General features: G+C 39.1%; 1 pseudogene across 1 annotated transcript; it reads right to left on the bottom strand.

Annotated features, from left to right (window-relative positions):
• Positions 1–871: 871 nt before the first annotated feature.
• Positions 872–1,919, bottom strand: LOC311251259 (annotated as a pseudogene). The gene is made up of 3 exons: positions 1,899–1,919; positions 1,390–1,669; positions 872–1,241 (listed from the first exon to the last, which is right to left on the bottom strand). The product of its transcript is annotated as an uncharacterized misc_RNA (transcript).
• Positions 1,920–9,196: the final 7,277 nt, after the last annotated feature.

Genomic DNA, 9,196 nt, shown 5'->3' on the forward strand with positions numbered 1-9,196 from the left:
TCTAATGGCTTATTGAATGTGATCAGCCTGAGAAAGACGTGAATTTGTTTTCAAAATGTGTCATTGTGTTTGTAGGTCAAAGGGTTATTCATTCAAAAACATGTTAAGATGTCATTTTGTACATTTTTATGACTTTATTGGATAATAAACTACCTTTTCATTCTCAAAAAATGTCGTCAGTGTTATTTTGGGATTGACATCTTGAGGGTGCTACAGCTCCTCCTGGGCCACTGCAAGATTAGCTCGATCCTACATTTATTAAGATTTTTTTACACCTCTATACCTATGTGAGTAAAATTGACCAATTTGACAAGTATATGTAAAATATTATTTTATATTTTGAATGTCATGTTGCGTGTGGACACATGTTGCTATTTCTGCTGCAATTTAAACGAAGACACAGAAACATATTCACATACATGTACCTGTTGCTACTTACCTGCACTGTACTGACATGTTTGCACTAATTTCACATTTTGCACTAAGTCACTGCTCATGTTTAACACTTCAATTCATTCAGTTCCTGCTGTGTAGCTTGCTCTCGTATATATACAATGACAATGAAGGTATTTGTACGTAAAAGGGAAACTTTATTAAGTGTTGCAGTTATTAATGATAAGCTATTATTGAACAGAGATCAATTGTAAAGGAGCAACCAATGTTACTAGTAAGAAAAGCACTTTATACAACAATCAATCAGACATTGTGAGAACATACAGAAGAGATTTCAAATGCTAACAATGTGCATGAACAAATACCATTATAAGCTTAAATGTTTGGCGTAGAGAGAATCTTACATTTAAATCCAACAGGAAAAGTACAATAAAGTGTGACAGAAGAAGGCTGTAAGTGACATCATGAGTAGTGAATCTTAGTTTCTGTGCCACACAGGTATGGAGGTTTGTCTGGGAGCCACACCATCACTGCAAGGGATGAAGTAAGAGCTCGTCTTCAGGCACTCTTCAGTGAGCTTCAGGCACATGAAGCAGAACTCAACCTGACAGCGAGGGCAGATGATGTTCTTACAGCCCGTTTTGTCATGCTTCACCCTCTGACCACAGGTGGGACAGGCCTGGATGCAGGGGCAGCCATTGACCCCCTGCACCTCAGGTGTTCAGTGTTCTTGCAGTTCTTGAGAAGCTCGAGGTCGTGGTTGATGCAGCCGTCGTTGTCGCAGCGTGGAGCTGGACCTTTCCACGGCTTCAGACACTCCCAGCAGAACTGGTAAAATGTATTTTCGTCTGAAGGATGTGAGACAGATTAAGGAAAACATGTTTTAGCGCTCTCTAGGAGATAGACAGATGGTTCCTCCAATCACCTGCTCAGTATTTCTTTAAAAGTGCCCGCCCTTTTCTAAACAGTTTCCAAGGAAGACATCCCAGATGGTACCGTGTAACAAAACCATCTGGCACAACAGGTCAGAAACAAAGCATCTCTGCTGATTGCTGAACTCATAATCAAACCAGTCTGTAACTGACAACACAGGGACACTCACTGTTTTGAATTCACAGTATTCTGTAACAGCCATACGGGTGATGTTCTCCTCAAAGTACTGCATCTCTTCAGCTGTCAGCACTGCCAGCCTGTCCACCTCTTGGTAAGGCCACACTGCATCACACTTATGCAAGGTGCCATCCTCTAAAGCAGGGCACTTGAATTTGTACTGGCCCTCAAATTGAAAAAGGAAAGATTGTATTAGATTGAGAGGCAAGGATACAGTGAGCCTGGCTGTGCTTCGTCTGACAATAGGCAGTTGAGAATCCAATAACTTCCACCTGCAATACCTCATTTTGGGGGGAACATTTAACTTTAAGGCTTAGAGTTTGCATGATTAAGGGAGAGGTTGCTTTGAAAGACAGCTAACCACGAGCTGTCTGCTTCAGTTATTTCCATGTCACTGATCTTGACCCCTCGGCCATGTTTGTGGTGTTGATGGCTTTTCGGAGAATTTTTTATGCATGTTGTTGTTATGGACCAAAGGAGCACAGCAACTCGTGAACCGACCAAAACCAGCACAGAAATGGACAAAATCTACCAGGTCATAGTTCATGGACTGAGGACGGGGAGGATGGTGATCAACCTGTGCAAAACAGAGGAGCAGATGCAGAGCATGAAGGTCCGGCAGCTGATGGAAAAGATCACACAGATTCTTCCAGAGACCGCAGGTGAGTAATAAGGACCTGCAATGTAACTTGACATAACTACCTGACATACTTATAATACACCCAGAGATGATGTGATGTGTTTAGTAGACTATTGTCGAATTTGTGTTTTCTGTGTTTCGACTTCTTATATAATGAGCGTGACATTGTGCACCAGTTCTTCTGTCACTTCCGTTAATCTTGGTTTGCATTTATGAGACTTTTCACACTTTCCACACATTTATGAGACTTTTCACTGGCAGGATTGAACGTTTTTCACACGACTATATGTATATTTGATATCTTTATGTGAATAAATGTGACTGTTGTGCTATTGTTTAACTCTCATTAATGCACAGATGATGTGTTCAATACACTATTTCATTATTCAGAACATCCTGTACAAACCAGATGAAGAACACACAACTCAGACTGCTATTTCACTATATTATGTGAAGTGTGAATTAAAGTCTGTGCTTTAATGCTACAGAGACATGCTGCAGTAATCCAGTGGACTTCTGGCTGCAGTTCAACACAGTAATTCAACAGTCACATGTGTTTACTTCTGCTACTTCAAGTGCTTTCAGCTGATGATACTTCTGTGCTTTTATTTTATTATTCAGTTCAAACTTGAATGCAGCACTCATCACTCACCCATTAACTTCAGACTCATAACTTAGAGCTCCACGTTACTTTTAAGGAGATTTGACGTTAATAAATGCATTATTGTATATACAGTATACAGGAAATTTGACATGAGGACTTAGAAGTTTTTACGTTATTACCTGTTACCCTCAGCCATGTAATGACATATAGAATTGATGTATTTAAAGTAAAAAGGTTGGTGTATATTTCTTTAAATGTAAGATCGACAGTAAAAGTATTTTTCAGCTTTGTTTCCTGGTCAGTTGAACACAGCCGCACCCTGTCTTATCATCTACACCGAGTGAAGAGAGCAGCAGAGGCTACAGACACCACAGAAATGACTGTGAAAGTTTTCGTGAAAACGCTAACGGGGAAGATTTTCACCTTCATCTTTACTGAGGAAGAGTTTATAAGCACCACCGTGCTGAAGCTGAAGAGGAAGATAAAACAGACTCAGGGAATACCAGGTAAAATCACTTTGGGTTATGCGACCACATGGTCACGATTGAAATAGAAGACATTTTTAAGAATTATAAATTATATATTTCGGATTTATTTTGGAGAAATGTTCTCAGTGCCTATTTTTGACTTTCTTGTGTGTGCTTGTTGTAGTACATCAACATCGACTGAAATTCGCTGGCAAGCAGCTAGAAGACCACAGGCTGCTGCTGTTTGACTATGGAGTCAAACATGAGGACACCATCCACTTAGTTCTAAAATTAAGAGGGGGGGAAAAGGAAACTCCAGGGACGGGAGATGGTGGAATGGGTGACAAAGAGGGCAGAAATCAAAGTGTGAAAGAAGTCAAAGATTTCTCAAAATAGACTTTGTGTACCTGCACCACAGAGAGCCTCCAGTAACTTCACTTTTCAAAACATTTTCTTTTAATATAGGAAATCATTAAAATCTACACCTATGACAAGAATCAGAGATTTCTTTTAATATAATTGTCTGAGAATGATCTGTGCCAGATGTACTGTTATTTTATTATTTACGTGTGTAAATGGAAAATCAAGTGACACAAATTGTTCACAGGAAGCTACTTAATGACAGATTGTTTGACCTGCCAGTTTTTGCAATGGATACCAAATACCGAGCCATTTGTAAACACTTTCTAGTCTTTCCAGGTCTTTGCTTCAAACTGTAGCATTTTCTATGAGCTCATATATCACCAGACACAGGCAGACCTTAAGATGTGTGTCATTATTAATGTAGGTCAAAGTGTCTATTGTTATAGTATTTTTGAAACTGTGATTTTGTAATTTTTCATTAAAACACTTTTTCAGTCTTTCTTAACACTCATCTTCATCATTGTTCAGTGTTATTTTGGGATGGAGTAAATCAAGTCCTTAAAAAAATGTTGAGGAATTTAACCACACAGTCGATTCATATTTTTAAGTTTTATCAACAAAAAACGGATATACAGTATACTGTCTGTACTATAGACTATACTGTTATTTAATCAAACTGTGTTCAGGGGCTAGAATGTGGAACTAGCAGATGCAGCATGTTACAAACGAGCCGTCGATTGTGCCAATGGCATTTATTACAATGTTTTACTTACGGAGAAGATATTAATAATGTTGGTGGAATACACTGAAAAGACAATATTACGACATTTGGATAAAACTAAGCCTACAGTAAATTCAGAGCAACTTGAAAACCTTCTGTTGTTTCTTTTAATTGAGTTTGCTCACAAAATTACACAGAGAGTCTCAAACCAAAAAGGATTCAAACCCTGTTTGGATGAAGGGAAATGTTGTTTATCTAGTTCATTCCTTACAAGGATATGTTCCGCTTCAATGAGCTTCCCCTGCATCATTACTGCTGTCATGCAGGTGGTTTTTGCAGTCTTCTTTTTCTTTTCTTGACATGACCCTATAGTGTACCAAATGGATGCTTTCATTTATCTTGGGTGTGTCAGTCACTGATGTTTGTCACGGGTATTACCAGCACTGGCAACGTGATCAGATCTCAATGATATTTGTCAGAGGTACATAGGGCCCATTACCGGCCAGATTCACAGTGAACATGAATTCCTTCTTTTCATATGCAACTACTAAAAATAACAAAGAGCCCTGTCCTATGACTGTTGCGATCAACAAGGATACAGGAAGTTTTTTGCATGAGAAACTCTGAACTCAATCAAAGTGTTTTGATCAGCAGGAGATACTGCACCTGCTGAATGTAGTCTCACTACATTCTGTCAACACAAGGTTTAAATGTCTTGAGCCTGTGGTAACCACAGACCTTACATCAGGCATTTAACAGAAAAGCCATTCAAGAAACCCATTGACTTTGGAGAGAAGGGAACCGGAAGTGCAAAATTGTTAACTGATTTCTGCAGTTTAGGACCCATTATGACAGCAGTCTATAGCTTGACTCTAAAGGGGTTTTCAGACAGAATGCAGTTTGCCCTGTGCTAGCTGCAAGGTTCACCACAGTGAGTGGTACGCTGGGCAGCTTACACTGCATGTTGGCACTGCCAAATGTGCATTTAGAGCAGGGGTATTAAACTAAAATTCAAATAGGTCCAGTTAGAGAAAATTTCCTCAACCAAAGGTCCGGAACATCATAATGTCTAACTTGCATTATGATTTAGTGTGATATTGAAGTAGCCTAGCAGTTGTATCAACGTCTGCATGTAATCAACAACTGACTGTCATATCAAATAAAGAAAGAACATTTCAAAAACATTTCGACAATATTTACTGTCACTTAACATTTAATTATACAGATATATAATACTGTAGATATATATTATTTTCTTCTCTCTTTAAGGAAACAAAGGGCTGCATTTAAAAATAAAATAGTGAAAATAAATAAAATAGCTTTTTAAAAATTGTGCATCTTAAAATAAAGTGCTTAATTTTTTAAAACAAAATTTCTGTTTCTGTTTCCCCTCAAGTAAGGTTTACTGCACTCATGCACTCCTTGACAACCCCTCCATCGGTAAATGGCTTTTTGTATTGACCCAAAATCCAAGCGACTCTGAGGGAACACTCATTAGCATGCTGCTGGGCAGTGAATGAATGGGTCAGGATCCAGGTGGATTGTTCATATTGGACTGCTTATTTTCTGTGACCTCAGTTCAGACAGAGGGTATGTTTGGGTATGTTTGGTCAAAAACGTTTTGTCTCACAGTGGTGTTTCACATTGACACTTTAATGAGTGCCACGGTCTCTGTGCATATGACACAGACTGGTTTTGTGGTTCCAGTAGGAAGAATTAACACAAATGAGTCCGTTCATTCTGGGTTGAAAGCTCTGTTTTCGCTGTCCACTTTTCTCTTCCTAGAGAGCGCCATGTGTGGTTATTTTTCTCTGTTTTCTCCAGCTCACTCATCTCTCTGTCTTCTCTCCCTGCGTCGCTCAATCATCTTTCCGTCTGTCACTCGCTTATCACCTCTTTCATCTGTCTGTATTCAGAGTAAATACAGTACTCTATATAAACTATATGTACTACAGATATTACTCTATATAAACTCCAAATATTAACCTAAGTATAAAACTGTTTTAATACTGAGATTTAAAAGTGCATTAAGTGATTCCTGAGAGAGATAGTGGATTGTTTGAGTTGGTAGCTTGCCAACAACTGAAAGCATTAATATGTGACTCAACTAGTTTTACCAGAAGGACTCACATGCACTAACATGTCTACATGGTCGGCTCTGCTATTAAATCAAAAAGAGAAGCTCAGATCACTTCTGGATTCCAGTTGGATGACAAAAAGGACTAAAATCTTCCATTTTGCATTTTTAAACTGGACCTGAGTGATTTATAATAACATGATTGTTACAGAATAATTTTTATTCTGATGGTTTGAGGATGATCTGTCTTGAGCTGTATGTGTTTTATGACATGTCTTTGTTTTTTCTTCTACTGTTACTCTAACTGATGTGTGACCGACTGATGTGGCTGCAAACTTTTAACCAGCACACACAAATTATTTGTAATAACCTTTAAACAGCCGATCTATCATTTTCTCTACTGGATCACAAACATGTCAGGAGCTGCGGGGAGAAGCAGGTCAAACACTTTCAGATGTATCTCTGTTACTCCATGAGATCTTAAAAAGAATATTTGTCTGGTGCTTTTTAAATATTGTAAACTGTGGTATTTTGTCTGACATTGATATAAACCACTTCTCCAGTCTTACTCGTCATCAGTGTCGTCATTGCTCAGTGTTATTTTGGGATTGACCTACAGAGGGTGCTACAGCTCCTCCTGATCCTCTGCAAGACTGATTCTGTGTCAAGTTTTATTATGTGAGAGTTCATACAGATACAAACATGTTCACACTTCACTGGCAGGATTGAACGTTTTTCACACGACTATATGTATATCTGATATCTTTATGTGAATAAATGTGACTGCTGTGCTGCTGTTTAACTCTCATTAATGCACAGATGATGTGTTCAATACACTATTTCATTATTCAGAACATCCTGTACAAACCAGGTGAAAAACACACAACTCAGACTGCTATTTTACTATATTATGTGAAGTGTGAATTAAAGTCTGTGCTTTAATGCTACAGAGACATGCTGCAGTAATCCAGTGGACTTGTGGCTGCAGTTCAACACAGTAATTCAACAGTCACATGTGTTTACTTCTGCTACTTCAAGTGCTTTCAGCTGATGACACTTCTGTGCTTTTATTGTATTATTCAGATCAAACTTGAATGCAGCACTCATCACTCACCCATTAACTTCAGACTGATAAATTAGAGCTCCACATTACTTTTAAGGAGATTTGACGTTAATAAATGCATTATTGTATATACAGTATACAGGAAGTTTGACATGATTACCTGTTACCCTAAGCCATGTAATGACGTATACAATTGATATATTTAAAGTAAAAAGGTTGGTGTATATTTCTTTAAATGTAGGATCGAAAGTGAAAGTATTTTCAGCTTTGTTTCCTGGTCAGTTGAACACAGCCGCACCCTGTCTTATCGTCTGCACCGTGTGAAGAGAGCAGCAGAGGATACAGACACCGCAGAAATGTCTGTGAAAGTTTTCGTGAGAACGCCAACGGGGAAGATTATCTCCTTCATCTTTACTGAGGAAGAGTTTAAAAGCACCACCGAGCTGCAGCTGAAGAGGAAGATATTTCAGACTGAGGGAACACCAGGTAAAATCACTTTGGGTTATGCACCGACATGGTAACAATTGAAATGCAAAGACATTTTTAAGAATTATGAATGAAATATTTTGGATTTATTTTGGAGAAATGTTCTTAGTGCCTGTTTTTGACCTCCTTGTGTGTGCTTGTTGTAGAAGATCAACAGCGACTGGTCTTCAATGGCCAGCAGCTAGAAGAAGACAGGCTGCTGACTGACTATGGAGTCATACATGGGACCACCATCCACTTAGTTCTATACTTAAGAGGGGGCGGGAGGGTGGAGGGGGAGGAGGAGGAGGAGGAGGAGGGACCTCAAGAGACGGGAGATGGTGGAATGGGTGACAGGGATGGCAGAAATCAAAGTATGGAAACACTCGCATTTTTCTCAAAATGCACGGTTTGTTAACCTGCACTTCAGAGGCACAAGAGCCCAAATGATGAGCTCCAAGTCCACTGAAGTCAGAGCCAGAAATCCCCAAACTAAGTGTATGTAGGTCAAAGTGTCTATTGATTAATACTAACATTGGTAGATTTTTTAAATATGTATGTAGATTTTTGGGGGGGTTTGCCTACAGAGGGAGCTAAAGCTTATCACTCAGTGAACAAATGACACATTTCCAGCTACGCTTCATGACTAAATGTTAAATAGTGTATATTTTAAATCCTGTATTGCATGGATAATGTCAGCATGTTGGTGTGTTGGAGGCTTCCCTCTACCTTTGATCAGCCAGGACAGCAAACTGTCTGTGAATGTCAGCCAGACAAAGGAGCTCACAGTGGACTTTTTGGACGGCTTCAGATACCTCAGTGTCTGCATCACACTGGACTCATCATGATCCTCTCCGGTGGACACCTGTGTGAAGGAATCCGTCAGTGTTTCCACCACGTCAGATGCCGAAGGGACTTCAGGCTGATCCTCGTGGTGATATAGACTTTGTGTTCCTGCACCACAGAGAGCCTCCAGTAACTTTCACTTTTTTTTTTAATATAGGAAATCATTCAAATGTACACCTATGACAAGAATCAGAGATTTCTTTGAATATAATTGTCTGAGAATGATCTGTGCCAGATGTACTGTTATTTTATTATTTACGTGTGTAAATTGAAAATCAAGTGAAACAAATTGTTCACAGGAAGCTACTTAATGACAGATTGTTTGACCTGTCAGTTTTTGCAATGGATACCAAATACTTTGAGGAAAACTGTGGAGCTGTTTGTAAACACTTTCTAGTCTTTCCAGGCCTTTGCTTCAAACTGGCTGCAGTAACCCTAACCCTAACC

Source organism: Pagrus pagrus (assembly GCF_965226575.1).
Source record: "Pagrus pagrus genome assembly, chromosome: 22".
NCBI classification, from domain to species: domain Eukaryota; kingdom Metazoa; phylum Chordata; class Actinopteri; order Spariformes; family Sparidae; genus Pagrus; species Pagrus pagrus.